Below are 25,138 nucleotides of genomic sequence, written 5' to 3' on the forward strand. Positions count from 1 at the left end.
CCCCAAAATAGACTTGGCTCTACACAAAGCAGTTGCAATTACACACAACAAAACACAATACAGGCCGTCTCCCCGAAGGCAGGACAAATGGCCAATGTCCAGGTGGAGAATTCAGTTATATCCCACTGCTGCCATGTAATTGGTGAATGGAGTAGCTGCACAGCTGAAGTGCACGTAATTAGTCACACTGGACCACCAATTGGCGGCAGTAAACCACATGTTGCAGGTATAGACGTATATAAGGATGACTTGCCAGATATGCAAACTGTATGCTCATACCGTATAACAGTTGAAAGAGTGATACAGAAGAGCGAGATAGAGACGAAACACCAGAACGATATCAAGGTATGTATAACACTAACTGTATGTATAGAATGTTCTGTATTACGTAATGTCAGTGTATGCATAGCCTGGTTTGCAGTAATTAACAGTGTCCGTCATGCATAAAGTGGGGAATGGTATTTATGTAGTGATGTCTCGCCGATCGTACTAATGCTTGTAGAAGATGTGCGTCCAGCAGTGGGCCACACAGTAAACAGCACAGACACCACAAGGGATGCAACATGACGGCGTTAAATAGAACAATGTCATATGACCCGCCGTCAGTGGCAGGGTATGTCCAATAAGTACGTGCCATAGCAGGGGATAGTATATGTAGATATACTGTAACAGTACACATGTGTAAGGGCATATAACGTCAATGCCATGTCTAAGGTGGACCCTCTGTGCAAGTAATGGTTGAATTATGGGATACCATGTAAAACATGTGTAATGTGTAGTACAGTAGATTGATACGTCAGATCTGTTACACAGGAGAACAGGCATATGATGCATAACAAAGGTATCATATAGTGATGTGAGTAGCATGTAATTAAGATATGTATAAACAGTTATGATGAAATAATTATGTACTCCACTCTGTGCATTTGCAAAGGACACAAACATTACTCCCATACTAGAATAGCAGAAGAGATGTGACAGACAAACATGAACATGATTGGCATGTACAATAACAGTATACATATGGCCCATAGTCACGGGACATTGTAATAGCATGACAGCCAATCTAACTGGAAGGGCTATACCAGTAACCATGCACAAAGGACATGTAATAGCTGCACAGGTTCATAGTGGGGTACCATGCAGTCTGGCAAGTCAATGTGTAACAACAACTACAGTGTGCACACCAGTGGCACCTCTCCAGGGTAGTGTCCTGAGAACAGAAGAGCCATGTGTAACCTGCATCACTGCACAGTACAGCCACTGCAGTGATCCCTGGCGTACATGTGTCCACCATCCAGCAAGCGAGGTATCACATGAACACTGCTACTGACTGTCCATGTGTGATGTACATAGGAATCATGTCCCAAAGCATGGTGAGTGTCCGGTCTGGGAATGCAACCCCCAAGCACATGCCACACACAGTTGCATGTGTGCACATATCCATGAGCATCATGGTCATAGTGGCTATTGTGTAAGTCATGTATGCGGAGTATATCCATAAACATATTCGCAGACATGGGCCCTGTCTTTGCAGCAGATGTCACCCCTGAGTATGTAGTCTGCAAATGTGTACAGATGTGGTGTCTGTACATAAGCCGCATACATTAACAGTTGTAGCTCAATAAACATCATGGCATTTTAATGTTGGGTTATGTAAAGCTGTTGTGTAAGGTACACCCTACGCGGGGTGTTGTACCCATGGATGTGTGTATACGTCCGGTGTTCAGAGGTACAATGGGTGCCTGTGTACCAGCTACACACCCAGTACAGACATGTGTGAACACATAGAAGGAAATCCTTGCCACAGTGGCAATGTGGTAATCACAGGAGTGTGTGCGACATACATGCGTCTTACAAACATGTATAATGCAACATGTATGTAGGGGACTAACACCTATGTGATAACCAGTGGAAGGATGGTGTACTGCAAAGGTGATGTTCACACCAAGTGTCATGCAGGTAGAGGCCATGATGCTCATATCAGTGACACCCATATGGATGGGGTCTGTTTCAGCTGGTGGAGCAACAACGGCACTGGGTATGCAGTGGTTTGTAAAGCTAGGCAGGGAAGTCTCCTCATTTGTAGCCTGTACCTCAGGGAAGCATATACCGAACATGAGGGCCCCATGACTGAGGACTGTGGTAAGCCAAGTGTAACTGGATTGCAGTATGTGATATGGTATGCCACCCTCAGTGTGTGTGTCCCGTCCATTAGCCACATTGCATAACATCCGGAGACATAGGTTGTGATGTGCAGGTGGATGTGTATGTAGTCAATACCAGAATGGAGGACGGTGCTGAATGGCGGCGAGAGGACAATGCAGGCTGTGTGGACAACCGTGTCATCATCAACTACTCTGGCGACTGTAGGAAAGGTGTTCAACAGATGTAGGAGGCATGCTGTGGCCCAACAAGACCAACCCAGCTGGCATCAAAGGACTGGAGCACAACAAAGACTCGAAGAATGATGTCCATGATGATGTGCCCTATAGCCATGCATAACAGTCCAGTGAGGTGTGTAGGGCAATAGTCCCAGTCATACAGTGTGGCGCCACCTGTGAGGAGTGTTACTGTCGCTGTGTGCCAGTCAGGGGCCACAATGTCAGGTACAAGGCTATTACTGAATATGGTGTCCCAGTGGGGAGACATGCTGTTCAGAGTTCTGTGGACATCACAGCCTGGGATATTGCAGGGTGACAAGGGGCCTGTGTCCTAGGACATATAGAGTGCAGGTCAGTACTGTGTAGGTGTGACTGCAGGTACACCGCAATGTACCTGCAAGGAATGTGGCCCTGCAGGGAGTGAGAGGGTGTAATGTTAGCAATGAAGCCATCAGACAGCATGTTGCCAACATCACCTGTTACTGTCATGTTCCCGAGTGACAGTTGTATGTGTGAGCAGATGTGGGTATTGCATACGGCTACCGACATACCACCATAATGCCTTGTGGTACATCTCGGAATGTGTCGCAGTAATGTGTACGTAGCTAGTTATGGTGTATGTGATGTGGGATCCTGTGGCCCTACCGAGGCTGACCAGTGTGTCACCCTACCCATGGGAATGTACACCACTGTGTAACAGCCCCCACCTGTTGTTGTAAAGTATGTCCGTGGGACTGCACCCCCAGAGTGTCATCTGTATTCTGGTGTGTACCAGCATGGCTTTGTGTAGAATAGCATGAACCACATTGTCGTGTACATGCTATTGAAGTGCACTGGGGTATGTCTCAGTGTTTGCATGTGCATTGTCCACCTGCACGTGTGTCACGACAACAACTACCGCTGTCATACGACATCTGTAGTTGGTGTTGTAATACTCATCTACTGTGTATGCCATGACGTGTGTGGTGCCAGTATGCGGCTAACAAGGGTGGGTAGCAGAAGTTCGGATTCCACCAATGAGGGGATAACCGCAGGTGTGGAACAGCAGTCACATGTTGGTAGTGTCCATGTCAAGGATACTGTTGGTCTTGGAGGTGGTGTATGTGTCGAACCAGCTGAGCGGAGGTTATGACTCACGCACAGTGTACGTCTAATGTGTCAGTACATGTGCGGCTATCACAGTTAAGTGTGGGTTACTGTCAGTCTCACATTAGTAGCAGCAGTAGTTCCAGACACAGTTATATGCATGTGGAGCACCTGTGATGCATTGTGCAAAGTAACCAGCCGGGATGTGTGTACAACATAGTGGGATATGGGGACACCTCAGCTGTGGGTGTGCCAGTCCAGGTACGTGCCTGAGAGGTACTGTCTGTCTATACCCAGTCATTGCAGGTGTGCTCCGCAGAGCCAAGAGGCAGCTCCCAGTCACTGCAGAGATATTGCAGTGGTGCAGTATCAGGTGTGCCTTGCCTGCGTGCATCACAGAGGATGATGTCAAGCATTGTGTGACATGACCACATGCTTTGCTAGCCAGTTCCCATTCTGGTGGTGACTGTTAGTGGGCACTGTGCAAGACAGGCAGTATAAAAGCAGCAAGAGTCCAACATGTGATCCATACTCCCAGGGCTGACAGGTGCAGGTCAACTATGCCACAGCATCATGTTGTTTGGCCGGGTCTGTCAAAGTGGACATATACTAGATGCCTGTGGAATGACAGCAGAAGCATGGACAACTGTTGGGAGTAACACAGTTGTTTGTAGTACAGTGGTAACAGGTCCGGATGACCGCAAAATGCTTCCCAGGGCATGGACCACACCATCAGGGCAACAACACTGGTGGCCTATTGCATGTATCTGCACACATAGTCTGTGCCCTGAGTGACAACTTCAGTCACACAAACATGGAAGGGGAGTCACATTGTACCTGCTGACTTGTGGCATGTGTGCATAGGTTATGTTGCAGAACCAGTTACTGGACAGCAGGATGTAAGTGACTATCGCCTTGTGTAGCCTGCTGAGTGGAACAGCAGTGTGACCGCCGACAGTCACCTAAGACAGGTGTGTTGTGTATGTTATGACACCCTATTGGCTGTATGTGATGGGCACACGTGTTTGTGGGATATAGGTTGGTGTGGTTGTGTTTGGCGATGTGGGCTGTCATCGGTGCCCACACAGAGTATGGAGGGGTACTGTACAGGGTGTCTCCGTATGTGTGGCCTGTGTTGGGGATCATGTGGGACCATGTGATGTGTGGGGTGCGTTGCCAATGTTGCACAACCCCACATTACTGTCAGGTGCAGTCAGGGTTGGTGACAGTATAACCCCCAGCAGGGCTGCATATGTGCATCCCCCACAGGCTGTACTGTTGTATGTTGGGAGGTGTGCATTGACTGTGGACATAAGAATAGCTCTATTGCCACATGTACAACATAGTCATCATAGTGATAAGCAATAGCACTGGTACGTGCCAGTTGGATATGCCTGTATATAAGTGGCACGTGGCAGGTGGACAGGCCATAGAAACCACCATGTCTCACGAGGTATGTGAGTGATGTGTGTACGACAGCTGTTGTACAGTTAGCAAGCTGGAAATGTATGGACAGACAGTGTACCTGTGAGGACTGGTGTGAAATGGGTGCTAAACTAAGCAGTAGCTCATAACATGCCAAGAAGCTCTGAACAAGTGCTGAGCATGCCCATACATTACAGATAGAGTGTTGTATACTATCAACCCACAAGTGTTGACAACAGTCATGATTGGTGGCACTGCATCAGTACACTGCCGGGTATGGTCTGCAGGTCCATGAACCATTATCAATGTAGATGTTAGCAGTACAGATGTACAAGACAGTATGGATGTTTGGCTACAGATGCCTGTGTATGTCACAGGAGTGTTCTACTAGTGGCCTGTTGACAGACTCACAACTACCAAAGGTGCTACAGTGACATGTGCATATCACACGGTGTCAGCTACAGTAAACCAGGGTTAATGTGTTGTACCCCATCCGCATTGTAACGCATACCACACAGACAAATGTCAGCCATCTGTGTATGTGATGATGTGAATGGCCATGACCTATGGGCAATTGTTGTCACAGTGTTGCGAACAACATACAGAATGTGCTGTGTGTGTGATGTGTGTGACATATGTGCACATTCTGGTGGATGATATCAGCAATGACACTACTAGGGGAATACCCCCGTACCCATTAAGAAACACCTAGGCTGTGGTCAACAGTATGGACACTGTTTTAGGGATGGTGTAGTGTAGTACACCTCCCTGAGCTGGAGACATCTCCCTGGCCCTTTAGGTAGTCATCCGAGGTACCCATGACATGACAGGGTGGTATCCATGAGCACGGAGATCATTGGACAGGCATACACAGCAACCGTGTGACCAATATTGGAATATACATCACCCTCCAGGGGTAGGGCCCATGTGTGGATGGCCGATACCAGCCTCCAGAATACTCACCTCCAGTATGCAGCATGCTATCCACCTTGCATACAGACATATGCCACACTATGCTGTTAGACATGCTACATGTCCATAGCCTGATCTGAAAGACATACGTCATGGACAACCACCATCCTATGACTAGGATGGCCACATGCTGGACAGATCCCTGTGCCATACCTGTGACATACTCCCGCCATACCATGCAGCCCTGTCCACATAGCTGCACATATCATCCCTGACATAAATGGTGTGATGGCCGTATGGTAGATGTAGTATCATCTATCTGGATCAGTAATGTGTCACTGATGCCCCTTGTGGTGGCATAATGGGTGTCGGATACAGCTAGGAAACCCAGTCCGTACATGCCATAGCCGATAATCTTACCTGCGAATGACATCCGACTAGCCATTGTCCCATGTCTATCACATGTGCAACACAGGTGATCCATGGCAGGATGTTGAACAGCTGTGCAGTGTACATGTCTATGGAAAAACAGATGCATGTACAGGTTTCCATGCGTACTTGGTGCATTGTCACTGCCCAAGTCCAGTAAGGCTGTGTCTGTGTTGATATGTGACATATCCACAGCATCTAGGTCAACAGCATTACCGTGGATACATCAGGCATGGGTAGATAGGTAAGAACACCAGTGCATGCAAACAGACATGTCCACATGGAGACTGATGTCACATGCAGTAGGAACACTAATGAGGGGACACACATATGTGGGGATGATATCCAATGCATACTGGGTGTTACATGTGTGGGACACATACATGCCAGTCGTGTTAGTGTCATGTTGATTTGCAAAGATAACTGTGCGAATGTACTAGAAAGTATGTGCAGCAGTATCACTGTACATGTCTGTAAATGTGACCTGTCACCTTCATCATGTCTTACAGATAATGCCGCGTACACGCCTACCAGCATATAGCCGACAGGAGGATGATGTCATAATACCGTACCTCCATGAGAACTACAAGGTGTTATTTAGCCATGTGCCACAGCATGCACAGCAGCGGGATGACCTGTGGCAGGATCTTCACAGGAGGGTCAACAAAGTGTGTGGCCACAACTGCACCTACCAGCAGGTGCGCAGACACTGCACGGACCTCATACGTCATGCAAAACAGCGTGCCACTGCAATCGCCAGGGAACAAGGTGGTAGAGGTGGTGGGCCACCAACCCAACCTCCACTCACACACACAGAGGAGCTACTGACCAGTCTGGGAACACCCTCGAAACAGCCCCCACAAACAGTAGCTGCCATTGTGGAGGTGGGTGTCTCCCAACCAATGAGCCTGGAGTTGCCTGGTAAGTCAGTACTGAACATATGGCCAGTATATCCCACGTACGTGCATGTGTCAGTGTACATCATGTAATGTAACAGCATATGCAAGGTATGTGGACACACATGCTTTATGCTACCCTGTGTATGCACCACACCTCTGACCTGTACGGGTATTTGCAGGATGTCCAGATGTCTGCCTCATATTGTCGGTGTGTTCCTCTTAATATCTGTCCCTTTCTGGCAAATAGCTGAGGAATGGAGTCATTACATGATGACATACAGTTGTGGTTACGACTGCACATTCTGTTGCAAACCCATGTGCATGCAAACTTATTGGTCTATCAAATATCCAAGTTAGTAAGAGCAAAATGTCACAGTTGTCCCTATATGTCCCCCATCATAGTAGGCTTTGTCCACATTTATTGTTCTAAGAAGTTGAGAGGTATGGTATGCACACATGTGCTGACTATATGCTATTGTACAGGTGAATTTGTTAACCTGCACTGTGCACCCTGTGGCTGTCATACAGTCATGGATAATGTTCATACTGCTGTGTCACCCTATACAGGTACAGCTGGCATGCCGCACAGACAAGAGTCCATTGCAGGTGAGTCTATCATCAGTATCAGGCATGTCAAAGCATAGATCTATTCGCCATGTGGCCAGTTAATACATGGATATGTAGGTCGCATCACCCATCATCCACACAGGCCACCCATGTGCAATATATACAACTGAAATGATACACAGACAGGAAACTACAGTAGTTGTCATTGCTACATGTGTGTCCAGCTGTGCATACAACAGTGGAGGTGTTCTACAATGGAGGCATATGTACTATACAGTGGAACAACATGTGTGGTACACAAACCAGTACCACACAGTGAGCAGTGATATGGGCAGACCACAGGCATCTTGTGTTATATGCCCCTGCAATGGTTTCACACATTGTGATGTTCCATCCGACATGTCTGAGACACGTAGCGTTTTGGTTGCAATATTGTCACAATTTCTCATAACCCATACCCCACATACCACACATACACCTGTTGTCTGCATAGCCCTGTGGATGGTGACATAACCAACATCTATGGGTGTATGTCATATGGGACAACACAGACATGTGTGATAGACGGCCATCACATACATGACCAACACATGTGCACACATGGCCATGGGGGATGGCCAGAGACATGTAGCCACACAGAAGACGGGATGTGGATGCACCCTGTCCCACTTTGTCCACACATGGTCCAAGTACAGCCGTACTAGACCGATTGTACAGGTGATGTGGTATGCTGCACATCATAAATGCCTGTGCACAGCTAGTGGAGGTGTCAGTGACATGTACCTCATAAGATGTGTTGAACATGATGTCTGTGTCATAGCATGATGGTAGTCACCTTCACAGATTCCACTGACAGTGACACCAGGCCACAGAAACTGTACTTTTCCCCCCTGCCGTAGGACATCACTGTTAGCTGTGCACCATGTGTGCGTGGTACATCAATGTCATGTGTGAAATGGTGATGTGACAGGTCCGCTATGTGTAGACATGGTTGCCAGGCAGCTAACACTCTGTAGTCATCGTGCAGGGGTGTCACCTGTATGTCCTCCAGTGACCTGTCACATGACACAGCATGGTTGGGTGTGTATACACCTCAGCATCGTAGGTCACAATCCACAGGTATGTCATGGGTATGCATGCAGTTCTGGATATGCAATGTGTACATAACATGCACTGTTTAGCAATATAGACGCCTCATGATGCCATGCAATGGCAGTGTCTGTACGTCACACTGTACAGCAATGTAGACGGCCCAGTCCCCTACCATGCCCATGAACATTTGCTCAACATGCATTCTATCTGTAGGGCATATGGACAACACCACAATGTGATACCCAGTATGATGCTGTACATGTGTCACAACACCATTGTGTGAGGTATGCGTGCATGTTAATGAACATGTCAGCAGAGTACATGTCAAGGTCATGTCAGCCATGTGTACTGTTATCCTGCTCTGGTCCACATGGTGTATCACAGGGATGCATGCATACTACCATGATTGTGTGAATCGCATGGATAATGATATGACACCTGCCTGCTGTAGTGTACATTCCAGGGGGTATGCTTACAAACACTATTGATGTCTGAGCTGCATGCTGTCAGCTGTATCACAAGCATGCTGCATGTCATCTGTCATCTCAAATGCATGGTGAGTCAGTGTGTGTGTCGGTGTGTCAGTGTGTCAGTGTGTGTGCCAGTCTGTCAGTGTGTGTGTCAATGTGTCAGTGTGTGTGTCAGTGTGTGTGTGTCAGTGTGTGTGTGTCAGAGTGTGTGTGTGTGTCTATTGTAATGTAGAGTATTTCTTTGCATTCACAGGTGATGTAGATGCGTTACCCTCCTGTGGTCCATCTGATAGTGTCCCCACAGATGCTAGCAGTGATGAACATATACACGAGGTACAGGCAGGGATGTCAGGGGCGGAATCTGTGCCAACGGTTGCCAGCCCAGCTATGTCCCCCTCTTCCCCGCACACAGTTCAGCTGCCAACACATACCGCATCTACAGTGGCCATAGAGAAAGGACAGTCAGCGTTTGTTAGCGTTGAACAGGAACATGTGGTGGCTACAGAAGGTGTGTCTCCACACCATGGTGGCAGTATACTGACTGCGGATGTGCCACACAGGCATGTGGCTGGTGCTGCTTGTAGGAGGACCTCTGGCAGACATGCACCTGAAGGACATAGCGCAGCAGTTGGGATCACCAGACACATGTTCCAGACTGTAATGGCAGCACAGGCACGTGCCAAATGGCAGAACAGAGAAGGGCAGAGGCTGCAGAGGGCTGCTATCAGTACCCTAAACAACAATATCCAGGCACTGGCAGGTGCTCAACAGCAGCTTGCTGATGTTCTGGACAGGCGATTGGGTGACATGGTCAGAATCCTCGACCAAGGCATGGCAATCTGTGAGCGTGAGCTGTCTGTGCTGGAACATCTGGTAGGGGTGAGGCATAGGACACATGGACGTAGGCCAGCTACACCACCTAGTGCAGGTCAACGTGAGCGTGCCACCTCACATGGCCACTCCCATAGTGCCGGTAGCAGTAGCAGTGCAGCTGGTGCTGCGATGTCCACACCAGGTCACAGCAGGCCACGTGGACATGGCCCTGGACATTCCCAGTGGGGACACGGCTCCAGTGGCCATGTGTCATTGGACAGTAGCCATTCTGTACCTCTGACTGGTAGTGCCCGTGCAACCCCTGGCAGACACAGGACACGTGGCCGTGTCCGGTCACAGTGAGCTGTACAACCTGGTCTGTACAATCTGGAGCTGTCCATAATACCCTTGTGTAGGCCTCACAAATGACAGAACTGTGTGCACACATACACGCACACAGCAAACACAACTGTAGGGCTCCACAACACCCACATGCATACGGAACAGACATGTCCATTCAAATCACTGGCCCTGACCCGCACATGTGATGCCATCCATTGGAGCAGCCTATGCCCCTGGCAAACAGTATCACCCTGTGCATATGATGAAGCCTGTGTCTCATCCCTGTCATCCACACCATCGGTGCAGGGATATGCTCATATGGTCTGATGCACAGGGTGAACAGAATAGTGAGAGTTGTATCTAACATTACTTGTGTATGCATATTGCGGGATGTGTATGTTGTATTGGTCATGTGTGAATACTGAGATGTGAGAGGTGTATCTAACATTACTTGTGTATGCATATTGAGGGATGTGTATGTTGCATTGGACATGTGTGAATACTGAGAGATGTGTATGTGACATCAGTGGTGTACTGTCAGCATGCACCAGTCATACCATGTAGTCCAGGTGCAGCATACATTGTGATATGTTCACAGTATGTGTCTCAGTGACAACAGTAACAGCATGTTGGTAATGCCCTGGTTCCCTCCTATGGTGTACTGGTATGTGCCTACAGGTAGCAGTGTTTGCAGTCCCCCATGTGTAACTGTGGAGTACTCACAGGCACGTATGGCAATATCAGCATGCTATACGTACCCTCAACCTGACTGTTGGACAGTCGAACATGACACAGATGTCCGAACATGACACAGATTTCCACACATATACTGCACCTGAAGCATGTAGTCAGTTGAACAGGCTACAGTGGACAGAAATGTGACATACATACCAGGAAACATTACAGGTATGTTGACATGGTGCAGGGGTTGTACACAGCGATCAGGCCAATGATGACGTTAGAGGCCACCTGATAGCATGAGGCCACACTGTGTAGCAGTAATACCCTGTCACAGTACAGTAACATGGCCACATTCACAGGGTCTACAGCACTGTAACACACCCCATAGTGTTCATGTGTGGACCCTTGCCTATATGGTCATCACCCTCACAGTACTTTGCACCCACATGACATGGCTCAGAGAAGGGACATGCACAGGTAGCCAGTATGGCTGGGACCGATGGCATCAACAGTTAGTAGACTGCATCACCATGAGGGGTTAGTGATCCTGTTTCCACAGTATAGTAGCATACACCCTCACACCAAGCACCAGACAGCCATACATACATACACACACACACTGTAGTGACCAGATATGTGTGTACATATAGCCGATGTGTGTGATGCACCACACCTGCCGACCCCATGCTTTCCACACTGCAGTATGTACAGATCTCTACAACGGTGTACAGGGATGTGTTACATCTGGGAAGTAGTCGCCACCATATGTGGCATGTGTGGTCACACAAGCGGACACACATGGCAGTGCTGGGAATGATACACCTGCCATATGATGATCCGTGTGATAGACATGCAGTGGTACTGTCCGCAGTATGTGTTCCAATGCTATGTCTTGCAATTGTGTGGCTATGTGCACATGGGAGGATGTCAGTGATACAGGTGTCACGTGACATACAGTTGGTTACACCTGACTGCTGTGTATGCGTTAAGTCATCACCATTAAGTAACAGTGACATAGTGTACTGTTTGCACATGACATGGTAGGGTGGCGTGTGACACACCTGTGAGCCATCCCCGGCACACATACATCTACACAGGTGGATCACCACTTTATGTACACAGATCCCTCCATACATGATGTACAACCAACTGTACTGTCTGTATGTCACCATATACAGGTGTCAATGATGGGGCTGCATTGTGACTGCATGTTGTAGTTAGGCACAGCTGTGTTACAGACATCGGCCACTGCACATGCATGGTTGCTGCATGCACAGTACAGATTGTACATGTGCGTTGGTCCTACATGTGTCCCCTGTAGCCATGTTTGTATGCATTGCTATTGGTGGACATGTGTGTTGACATACATGCCACATGAACTGTGGTATGATATCACGGGTTTCATGGGCGGCTACTACAGTGGAATGTGTCCTTGGTCAACATTGCTACCTCCTGTACTGTGAGCATTCAACAGACATGGACCCACCTTCCATTTGTGTGCATATGATTGCTTAGGCCGCTGTTCTGCATGGGGGACAGCAAAGGCTTAGCTATGTACATATGTGTTGTGTGTGTGGTCCATGCACACATCCACTACAATCACATGTTTGACATATCCAAACATGTGTGTTTGTTGGTGTACAGCAACACTCATCTGTCACAGCTGTGTAAGACCCGGGGCCCCTGGTATGTCTTGAGCTGACCTGGTCATGTGTAGTGGTATACTTGCAATGCATAACACCTGTTGGAACCCTGTCAGTACATGTGTACCCTGCACAGTTGCTGTAGACCTCTGTGCAGTCCACTGGTCATGTGTCACGTGGTGTTGTGGTAATGTATGGCTGTGTACTTCTGCAGCAATGACATAGTGATGTCTCGAGGGCTACAGTGTAGACTGCAGTGTGTACGTCTGGGATCTGCACCTGTGACAGCTGTGATGGCAGCTGAGTGTGTACTGGTCACTGCATGTGTGACCACTCTGTGCGTGGGGACAGTTGTACCTTACTTGTGCCCTTCCGTGTCTAGACTCCATTTGCATGCAAGACAGCCCTTTGCAACTGCTAAGTGTGTGAGCATGCCCAGTACGCTGTTGTGTAGATGGACACACATGACAGTCCCAACTGAGCCCTTGCGAGTTGAGACTCTGTCCTCATGCAAATGGCCCTTTGCAACTGCTAAGTGTGTGAGCATGCCCAGTACGCTGTTGTGTAGATGGACACACATGACAGTCCCAACTGAGCCCTTGTGAGTTGAGACTCTGTCCGCATGCAAGACGGCCCTTTGCAACTGCTAAGTGTGTGAGCATGCCCAGTACGCCATTGTGTAGATTGACACACAGTACAGTCCGAACGGATGTGTATTACTAAGTGTGTGGCCATGCCCAGTGACACCTTGTGTCGATGATGTCTCTCTGTGCATGGCCGTTGACATCCTGTATAGCCATGGTGGTCATCCAGGCAACAGATGTCCATTTTCAATGTCATGATAGATGCCTACTGAGTACACACTGGTCGAATATCTTGAAGGGTGCACTGTCTGTGGGGTGTCCCGTGACTATGTCATGTTGTCGTGGTGCACCGTAAATCTTACATTGCCACGATCACACCACTGCCGTGTGTTTGTCTATGTGTACCGTGGGACAGTTATATGTCTGCATGCTTTCAGACTGATCACTCTCTATACAATCCCTGTCGGCATCCTTGTCAGTGCGGATGATGACACATGCCTAGAAGTATGCCTCTGGGATGGCTGTGTTTAGTAATCTCAGTAGCACGTTCTGTAAAAGCGTCATGCTGTAGTGTGTTAGGGTAGTTAGGCGTATGTTCAACTCCCAGCCCTGCCAAGTGTGTGTGTGTGTGTGTGTGTGTGTGTGTGTGTGTGTGTGTGTGTGTGTGTGTGTGTGTGTGTGTGTGTTTGCGCGCATGCTCCTGTCTGCCTGGGGACTCAGTCTTGCTTTTAGATGCCTCACACCACAGCAGTTTCCTACCGACATCTTTGCCTTTGCAGATGATGACACGCACCTAGATGTCTGCCTCTGGGACTGCTGTGCTTAGTAATCTCGGTAGCGCATTCTGTAAATGTGTCATGCTGTAGTGTGTTAGGGTAGTTAGGTGTATGTTCGACTCCCAGCCCTGCCAAGTGTGTGTGTGTGTGTGTGTGTGTGTGTGTGTGTGTGTGTGTGTGTGTGTGTGTGTGTGTGTGTTTTTTTTTGCGCGCATGCTCCCATCCGCCTGGGGACTCAGTCTTGCTTTTAGATGCCTCACACCACAGCAGTTTCCTACCGATGTCTTTGCCTTTGTGGATGATGACACGCACCTAGATGTCTGCCTCTGGGACTGCTGTGCTTAGTAATCTCAGTAGCGCGTTCTGTAAATGTGTCATGATGTAGTGTGTTAGGGTAGTTAGGTGTATGTTCGACTCCCAACCCTGCCAAGTGTGTGTGTGTGTGTGTGTGTGTGTGTGTTTGCGCGTATGCTCCCGTCTGCCTGGGGACTCAGTCTTGCTTTTAGATGCCTCACACCACAGCAGTTTCCTAATGACGTCTTTGCCTTTGCGGATGATGACACGCACCTAGATGTCTGCCTCTGGGACTGCTGTGCTTAGTAATCTCGGTAGCGCGTTCTGTAAATGCGTCATGCTGTAGTGTGTTAGGGTAGTTAGGTGTATGTTCAACTCCCAGCCCTGCCAAGTGTGTGTGTTTGTGGGTGTGTGTTTGCGTGCATGCTCCCGTCCACCTGGAGACTCAGTCTTGCTTTTAGACGCCTCACACCACAGCAGTTTCCTACCGACGTCTTTGCCTTTGCGGATGATGACACGCACCTAGATGTCTGCCTCTGGGACTGCTGTGCTTAGTAATCTCGGTAGCGCATTCTGTAAATGCGTCATGCTGTAGTGTGTTAGGATAGTTAGGTGTATGTTCGACTCCCAGCCCTGCCAAGTGTGTGTGTGTGTGTGTGTTTGCACGCTTGCTCCCGTCCGCCTGGGGACTCAGTCTTGCTTTTAGACGCCTCACACCACAGCAGTTTCCTACCAACGTCTTTGCCTTTGTGGATGATGACACGCACCTAAATGTCTGCCTCTGGGACTGCTGTGCTTAGTAATCTCAGTAGCGCGTTCTGTAAATGCGTCATGCTATAGTGTGTCAGGGTAGTTAGGTGTATGTTCGACTCCCAGCCCTGCCAAGTGTGTGTGTGTGTGTGTGTGTGTGTGTGTGTGTGTGTGTGTGTGTGTGTGTGTGTGTGTGTGTTTGCACGCATGCTCCCGTCTGCCTGGGGACTCAGTCTTGCTTTTAGACGCCTCACACCACAGCAGTTACCTACCGACGTCTTTGCCTTTGCGGATGATGACACGCACCTAGATGTCTGCCTCTGGGACTGCTGTGCTTAGTAATCTCAGTAGCGCATTCTGTAAATACATCATGCTGTAGTGTGTTAGGGTAGTTAGGTGTATGTTCAACTCCCAGCCCTGCCAAGTGTGTGTGTGTGTGTGTGTGTGTTTCCAGCTGTATGACAACAGTACATTGCTTTTACAGTATTCACTCTCCATAACATCCGTGCGGAGTCTTTGCCTTTGATGCTGCTGTCTGCAGGCTAGATGTGTGCCTGTGTGAATCATGTGATCCACTGATGATGGTACTGCATTCTGTAACTGCATAATGCTGTCGTGTGGTACAGTGCCTATGTTTGTGTTCTGCTCCCAACCCTGCCACATGTGTGTGTATGTATCTATCTACATATATGTATGTATATATATATATATATATATATATATATATATATATATATATATATATATATATATATATATATATAAAATGTATATTGATATTGTATATAGATATGTATGTTGGGATTATCACTCTTGAATGTGCAGCATTATCTGTACGTGAGCACCTTGGATGTATGTACATCTGCTATGGCTCTGTGATAGTGCACATACTGTGTGCTGTAGTGATTGTGGGTTATACATGTGTAGTGACCGGTTATTGTGTTACTGGGTATTACACGGGCATTGGAAACAATGTTAGTACAGCACCTTTGAATGGTCGTATGCAGATCTCGGCAACAGTCAGCAGTGGTTTTACATTGGAGTGTGAGTATGGCTCATATCCATCTGTAGTAACAGACAATTCTATGCACCTCAGGTTAACATTACAGACTCACGTTTATCCACAGGTTGTGGTACAGATCCCAGGACTGTATGTGTAGACACTGACAGGTGCATGACTGGGTTGTGTTGGATGCATGGAGGGGTGTCCATGGCCAGTAATGGGGATCTCTACAGCTTGACAGGTACAGTCTGTGACTGTCCCACAACCTCCTGTATATGGCTGACACATGCTGTACCTGTGTATATGCAGACACACACACACTTACCACAAACAGCTATGGCTATCACATACATAGCCTCTAGTTTGGCACCACCATTGGGCAATGCAATAACCATTGTCCCTCACGCACACACACCTACGTGTACATTGGATGGCTCAATGACAGCTCTGGAAATGTTAACACCACACCCTGTGCATATGATGTCACCTGTGCCACCACCTGTGATGTGTAACATTGATGCAGGATCTGACTAACCTGGTGTTGCTGCACATGGTGGCTTTATTCCACTGTATTGATGTTAGCATGCTGTTAACACACAGTGTGTTACTTCCAGGTGTATATCAGTGGGCATGATGCATTGCAGCTATGACCATCACTGTAGCATAGTTTACAACACTGTTACTTCTGATGAGGTATTCTCCATCCATGTGCCATTTCACTGATGTGTGTAGTATTGGCAGCATGTGTGTCTGTGTGTGCAGTACATGTGTGATGTGTGTAGTACACATGTATACATGCTTACAAATGCATACACGACATTACACGGGCTTCACCATTCGTACACTAGCTTACTCGTTCTTCCACACTCCACACGCACACATGGGCTAACACGCGCGCACACATGCTTACTCGGGCTTACTGGTGCGCACGGGCACAGACACACTGTGGGCAGGTTTGCAGGTCACATCGGTGGTATCCATGGCGTACACCATCAGTCACCTGACATTCCCTAGGATAGCTCATGACACGCCTCTTCCACTGAGTACTGACAGCACACATGTGACACTGCTCCAGTGAGGTTACAGTGTTTTATACATACACACTCCTGTTGTCACCTATCTTCTACTCTAATAGTCCCCTTAACCTACACTACACTGTAGAGGCTTGGCCCATATGGCATGACATGTTGTGATTCACTAGCCTCAGCCTCACTTGCCTCACATTGCCTACATAATGCTTTGTTACATCTCTGACAGAGCGCTTCCACACATAAGAACCAGTATGCAGTAGCCATGTTGTCTCCAGCTTGCCATTCATCTGCATGGCAAACTACCATCTAACTAAAGCTACATTTTGTATGTATATTATACATATGTCTTGTTTTGAAGCACAGCGCATTCTCGTGGTGCTGCGCTATGCTTCCACACCACGGATCGGGGGAGGACAACTACTGGTTTATTGATATCCAATGGACAAAGCCACCACTGGCCTTGGACTTGGACATTGGCATGCTTCTTTGACTGTATTCATACTGTATTTGCAGCTGTCATTGCTCCATTTAGCAACATGCAAAACGTTAGTCGCATAACATCCGGGTACATTTCTGCACATAACTCTGCTCTTGCACGGACAGCTTACTGTTTCATGTATCGCGTAATTACATCATTTGCATAGCTTACACATACAAATTGGGTATGTTGCAAATCCCAACATTGTCTGTGCAATGTTCATGTTACGGGAGGTCTTGCACCCCCCTACAGGTGTTTGCTGAATAGCCTGGCAGTCATCTTTCCTTGCTGTACTCTCACTCAATCCATACACGCCGGAGGCTTCGTGTATCATGGCCTAGGCTTTGCTGTGTGCTATGTCTAGTTGTGGTGTATGCATGGCTGTGGGTATGTCCCACTGTCATCATTGGTAAAGGTGACGCCCTATAGGTACTTCATGTAGACTGCTGTGTCATTTGACATGTCAGCACATACCTGCGGCCAATACTGAACTTCCTACTGCAGCACTTTTCATACCTTCTGAGTTATCTTGCGGTCGATAATGCTGTTTCCTCAGACATGTATCTGTTTCTGATCATCCCTATCAACCTCCTAGAGAAAAACATCTGTACAAAGCCTAACATGATGGGGGGACAAATAGGGGAAGATTATACATATTGCTCTTACAAACATAGATAGTTGACAGTATTATCGGTTTTGCATTAGTATGACCTTTCTGAGGGATTTGGGGTCTTAAACTCATAAGTTTATCAGTATTTAATGATATCAGTTCTCAGGTATTTGGCAGACAGGTACAGATTGTAAGAGGAATACACCACACATATGAGGCATACATCTGCACATTCGTACAGTTGCGAGGTATGTTTCTGATACTGGAAATCAATTTTCTTACACCAATACACACAATACATGGCGCCATTACAGGCCAGTTGCCATTACATTCATATTGCAGGACACACCCACCCAGAAGGTTATATTCCTCACACAGGCCGACAGGTGCTTATCCACACTAAGTATTCTATCATGTACCTTATGTGTACGCCGGTATTTGCACTTTCCGTCAGTGGAAGAGCTCACGTACGAGTATGGGGGACTGGACACTGTATCGGTGACACTGCATGACACCCTGAGGGACACATGTCTTTTGAGTCTATTAACCTTCCACATTGACTTTCACAGGGCATACGTTGTCATTCACATTTGTGGAAATACATGCTTTTGACTTGTACATGTTTTGTCATTTGTCCTGACATCTTTCTTCTCACCTGTCCACCTAGTATCACTAGTTCTGTACATTTAATTAGGACAGGTTACCTTCATACCTCTCACCTGTACACATTATGGGTATACACCCCGAGGTTTGACCTATGATTCTGTTACATTTGTCATGATAATGTGCCTTTCTGGTAGATTGCTGGCAAGGCATGATGGACTGTGCAGTTAGGTAATCATGACTGACATTTCTATGTCATGATTACTAACTCTCATAACCTTCGTATTCCTGACTACGCAATTATTCTATCAATGTTCTGACTTTGTCTGGGGTATATTTAATATAGTCCCTATTTGTCTTTTGTCTACTATGCCTTAGTCCAGCTGTCTTATTCTGACATTTTGGCAGGTATGGTTACCATCTTGGTCGTACACATGTCCATCCATGATAATTGCCTACATGACACTGATATAGGTCCCTACGTCTTCCCCCAATGGCTTACACAATATCCAGTAGATGGGTTGCACCTTTTTGGAGAATATAGGCATGTGCTATACCCACATAGGTATATTGATCACTCCCATGGGGCGTACCTAATAGATCTGTGCCAACCAACACCTTGGCCCATTTCTGCATACCCATGATTCCCATACCTGACACCCCTCTACAGTACCCATTAGACATGTTTAATGTAAGCGATAATAAAGTGTGAGGACACTTCCGAGCACTCCCCACTCTGCGGATATCAGGTCGTACGTCATACATTCTATCGACCCATGTGTTATTACCCTTGCACCTGCTACTGTTGCATGTACACCTATATTGTAGTTGCACTTGTGACTTCTTTAGCATCAATGACGGTTCGCACTTCGTAGAGGATCAATTTTTGTGGTCCTGCAAAGGACACCTATATTCATGTTTAACGTGTAGAACTTGCAGGCCCTGTCACACTGGTACTTTCCGGGCAATGGTTTAGAAAGCATCGGTGTATTCTCCTTTCATGCATGTCTGTCTGTCTATCCATAATAGCTATACAGTGACCTATTTATGTACATGTGTTATATGTACAGGGACATATGTTTGTTGTGTATATACCAATTCATGTATCGTGTGTGTATAGATATATATATGTACATATGTACATATGTCTGTACATTCCTCATCTCATAATTTGCTTTGGTTTATGTCTGTGGATATATGTGTATATATATCTCCATATCATACCTTTCAACTGTACAGATTTCCGCTGCATGTACAGCTGTTTGCCTCTTATTTTTGGTCCATTTTTCATAACCTTGTGTCTATCTGGGAAGTTAGTGGCATATCATCAAAGACTGACGTTGGTAAATAATGACAAACATTTCAGGTTACAACTTCATACCCTTCAGAGAATCCATGCTAGTGACACACCTGTTATTCTATCCACTTTCTATGTTTGTTAGGGCAATATCTGGGGATTGTCCCTATTTGTACCAGTTGTTGTCATGGCTTTGTCCGGTTTTGTACTTTACAGGGTTAACAGGTGTGAGCCATGTACATAGAACGTGGGGAAAACACCATTCATTTTCTATTCTGTGAGCGGATTACACACGCGCAGGCGCACTCGCACATCCTTATTGTGGGTTACATATATTTCATAGATAATTGTGCTTACGTGAACTTTCATAATTCTGACCATAACAGTTACATATCTGTATTCCAGTTTACGGACTGCTGCGAAACACACGTTCACCTTTACATATTTAAATGTGTGTACAGCACAAACGCATTAATTACACTTTCACGTTATATGTGCAGTGGTCGTAGGTCAACCGGGACTGCATTCACGTTGGCCAGATGCCGGAACCACTATTCTATTGGTGTTCTCCCTCATTGATATGCATACCCATAGTACTTAGCTACATCAACATATGCCTCACCACTTCACCTACGACACAGGCATTCATTCTCCTGCTGGGAAAAAGGTGGTACTACATATTACACATTCCCTATTGCCTACTGCTGTGGACTCCGGCTGCATTGTTAATCACTCCGAGCATATGCAGAACACCAAGGCATATAGTCCAGCCACATGCAGGTCTTTGATTTTCAGGGTGTTCATGTAGTGATCTGGGTTTAGGCTTGTCCACCTGGTGAATGGAACTTCCCTGGCCGAGTTCAAATGTCAGACGAAGCATAGGGACAGGGATTATCTCCCTATTTTGAAGATTTAACTGTGTTTATAGACACAGGTGTTTGGGCACCTGTCAGCAGCTTATTCTGTTGGCATTACATATTATGGGTGGGGTTGTTACAGTCCATACTAAACGGTGAGGGGTGTTCCCATTCATATTTGACTATTACCTGTATACAGTCATACGGTGATTATTATTTTGGACATGAAGTGACTACAGGTATGCAGTTGTACATTACACAAGTGTGAAGGGTTGTTACTGTAAATATGTACGGACCATACCTCTCAACCTCTTAGAGCACCAAACCTGCGCAAAACCTACACAATGGGGGGACAATTAGGGACACATTTTAATGATTGCTCTTACAAGCTTAGAACATTGATAGAATACTAGGTTTTGCATTAGCATGACTTTTCTGCAGGTTGTGGAGTCTTAAACTCAGGATATTTCTCATTATTTAGTGACGTCAATCCTCAGCTGTTTACCACACTGGTGCAGATTGTCAGAGGCACACACCAACACTATGGGGTGAACCTGTGGTCATTCTTAGGGTTGCCACCTTTTCAAATGCCCAAAGTGGGACATGTTCTGTAGAGATGTCAGATTTTCCAGGACAAAACATACCTACAGCCGTGCATAGTACAGAACTTTAACCTTTTTTGTACATATAATAGCTTATTCTAGTAACATTTGAATTGCTTATGCTACTTCACATAACACATAGAAGTTTCATATATAAGATAACTGTTTTATGCGACTATTAAAGAAACTTAGGAAATAACTTTGTCCTAAACTCTCAGGACATTTGCTATGCCTTGCTTTTTTTCACAGGACACAACTGCCTACAGAGGGACTGTTACTCGCAAAGTGGGACAGGTGGTGAACCTAGTCATTCTGCATACAGTTGAGTGGTATGGCACGGACCTCTGTAATATGCTGTTGTGTTCTGGCACAGCAGTAGCTCAGCATTACAGACTGCAGTCGGAACGTGCTGACAGACAGTTGGGTTTCAGACTTCATACTCCAGACATTAATGCCAATGTGCAAACTGTTATTCTATCAAATGTTTCCAAGAGCTATCTTTACAGATTGTCCCTGTTTTTGGACCTTTGGCAGTAGCTCAGCATTACAGACTGCAGTCAGAACGTGCTGACAGACATTTGGGTTTCAGACTTCATACTCCAGACATTAATGCCAATGTGCAAACTGTTATTCTATCGAATGTTTCCAAGAGCTATCTTTACAGATTGTCCCTGTTTTTGGACCTTTGGCAGTAGCTCAGCATTACAGACTGCAGCCGGAACGTGCTGACAGACAGTTGGGTTTCAGACTTCATACTCCAGACATTAATGCCAAATGTGCAAACTGTTATTCTATCAAATGTTTCCAAGAGCTATCTTTACAGATTGTCCCTGTTTTTGGACCTTTGGCAGTAGCTCAGCATTACAGACTGCAGTCGGAACGTGCTGACAGACATTTGGATTTCAGACTTCATACTCCAGACATTAATGCCAATGTGCAAACTGTTATTCTATCAAATGTTTCCAAGAGCTATCTTTACAGATTGTCCCTGTTTTTGGACCTTTGGCAGTAGCTCAGCATTACAGACTGCAGTCAGAACGTGCTGACAGACATTTGGGTTTCAGACTTCATACTCCAGACATTAATGCCAATGTGCAAACTGTTATTCTATCGAATGTTTCCAAGAGCTATCTTTACAGATTGTCCCTGTTTTTGGACCTTTGGCAGTAGCTCAGCATTACAGACTGCAGCCGGAACGTGCTGACAGACAGTTGGGTTTCAGACTTCATACTCCAGACATTAATGCCAAATGTGCAAACTGTTATTCTATCAAATGTTTCCAAGAGCTATCTTTACAGATTGTCCCTGTTTTTGGACCTTTGGCAGTAGCTCAGCATTACAGACTGCAGTCGGAACGTGCTGACAGACATTTGGATTTCAGACTTCATACTCCAGACATTAATGCCAATGTGCAAACTGTTATTCTATCAAATGTTTCCAAGAGCTATCTTTACAGATTGTCTCTGTTTTTGGACCTTTGGCAGTAGCTCAGCATTACAGACTGCAGTCAGAACGTGCTGACAGACAGTTGGGTTTCAGACTTCATACTCCAGACATTAATGCCAAATGTGCAAACTGTTATTCTATCAAAGGTTTCCAAGAGCTATCTTTACAGATTGTCCCTGTTTTTGGACCTTTGGCAGTAGCTCAGCATTACAGACTGCAGTCGGAAGGTGCTGACAGACAGTTGGGTTTCATACTTCATACTCCAGACATTAATGCCAATGTGCAAACTGTTATTCTATCAAATGTTTCTAAGAGCTATCTTTACAGATTGTGCCTGTTGTTGGACCTTTGTCTCGCTTATATTCACGGCTCTGTCTAGATATCTTGTTCACACAGGTTGACAGGTATGGTCGGTCATGACTGCACACAGTCAGTGTCCCTCACACTTGATCAGGGTTGACCTGTTTATGTCAGTGTCTTCCTCACCCTCCTGCCCTTTTCCACTTTGCAAATGTGTGCATTATATTCTCCCTCCAATTCGTGTCTGGACACGTGCGTCACGGGAAGGTATTTTATCCTGGGTGGTAGGTTATGCATGCCCACTTAGGGCTGGACAGTGTCATGGACCTCCACTGTACATTCTGACTTGTGTCCAGATATCTACTGGATTGGACATTTTGTCGTCATACCCATTCTACTATTTACACAAGTTGGTCATTCCATGAGGGATATCACAAAAATTGGACTAGACCAAAACAAGTTAGATAACAAAGATTTTTGTGGCTTCATGAAAACATGCAGGGGGTTTTACATGCAGGGGATACATGGTTTGTAATCCTGACACTGCCTAGGGTGACAATACCTACTACATATGCGTAGGGGTCACTGTGTGTGGCTGTTTCTGCAACAAACCAGTGGACCAAGTACGGCTGGATTTGGTGGACGTTCTGGTATGGTGGCAGGTTGTGTGTTGTAGAGGGTATGCTGGGTAGGCCATTATGCATCCAGGTGTGTTGCGTTTGTTATGGCCAGTTCCATCAGGACCCATCTGTGGGTATGTGATGGTGACATATCTATACATTTGTCTTGCATATTTCCATATTCATATGTTTGTGGGATTGTGTTCTACACTATGGCCTGTCTACTTGTCTTGCAGCTGTTTCTACATGTGGTTGTGTTTCTTTCCACTTCATCTGCAGCCCCCTTGTACACCTCCGGTTCACCTTTTCTGCATACGACACAGTATCGCCTTTGAGGAATTTACCATTAAACACCCACCCCTCGCACGCAAATTCCTCACACCCCATAGAGCACTACTTTGGCTGTTGGCCCATGACACGGCCAGAGTTACACATTGACTACCCTACATGTGTCGGGTACCTTTATGGTTGTGTGGACTACCCTGCCATGTTTGCTTTCCACATGCTATACCTCACGCACATCGGTACACGCCCATACTTCACTTTCATTACTTGGTTGGTGTATCTGGGTACTACCCATTCGACTGTGTCACATACACGTTCAGATTATACAGCTGCCTTCCGGATTTTGCCAGCCTGTTTTACTCATTGGTAGGATGGCACCTTTTCCTATGTCCAAGCTATTCCTTACACGTGTCCGACTGTTGTGGACAATGCCTCCCCAAAGTCGACAGTTGTGTTTCCACCTTTTCAATTGGCCACAGTGTGACATAGGGTCGCCACCTGTTCCACTTTGCGAGGGACAGTCCCTCTTTGGGCAGTTGTGTCCTGACATGTAATTGTAAACATGGCAAATGTCCTGAGATTTAGGACAAAATTATTTCTTATATTTTATGTGATAGTTGCATTAAACAGTTATTCTGTATCTGAAATACCTAAATGTTATGAGAAACAGAATAAGCAACTAAACTGCTACAGGAATATGCTTTTCTGTAGGCAAAACAGTTATGTTCTGTCCTTTGTACTGGCCGTGGGTATGTGTCGGCCTGTAAAATCTGATGTCTGTACCAAACATGTCCCACTTTGGCCATTTGAAAAGGTGGCAACCCTACTGTGGCATTTGCGGTGAACACAGCATATTTTA

This window comes from Protopterus annectens, chromosome 1.part1 (genome assembly GCF_019279795.1).
Source record: "Protopterus annectens isolate FY-2018-M chromosome 1.part1, PAN1.0, whole genome shotgun sequence".
Lineage (NCBI taxonomy): Eukaryota > Metazoa > Chordata > Ceratodontiformes > Protopteridae > Protopterus > Protopterus annectens.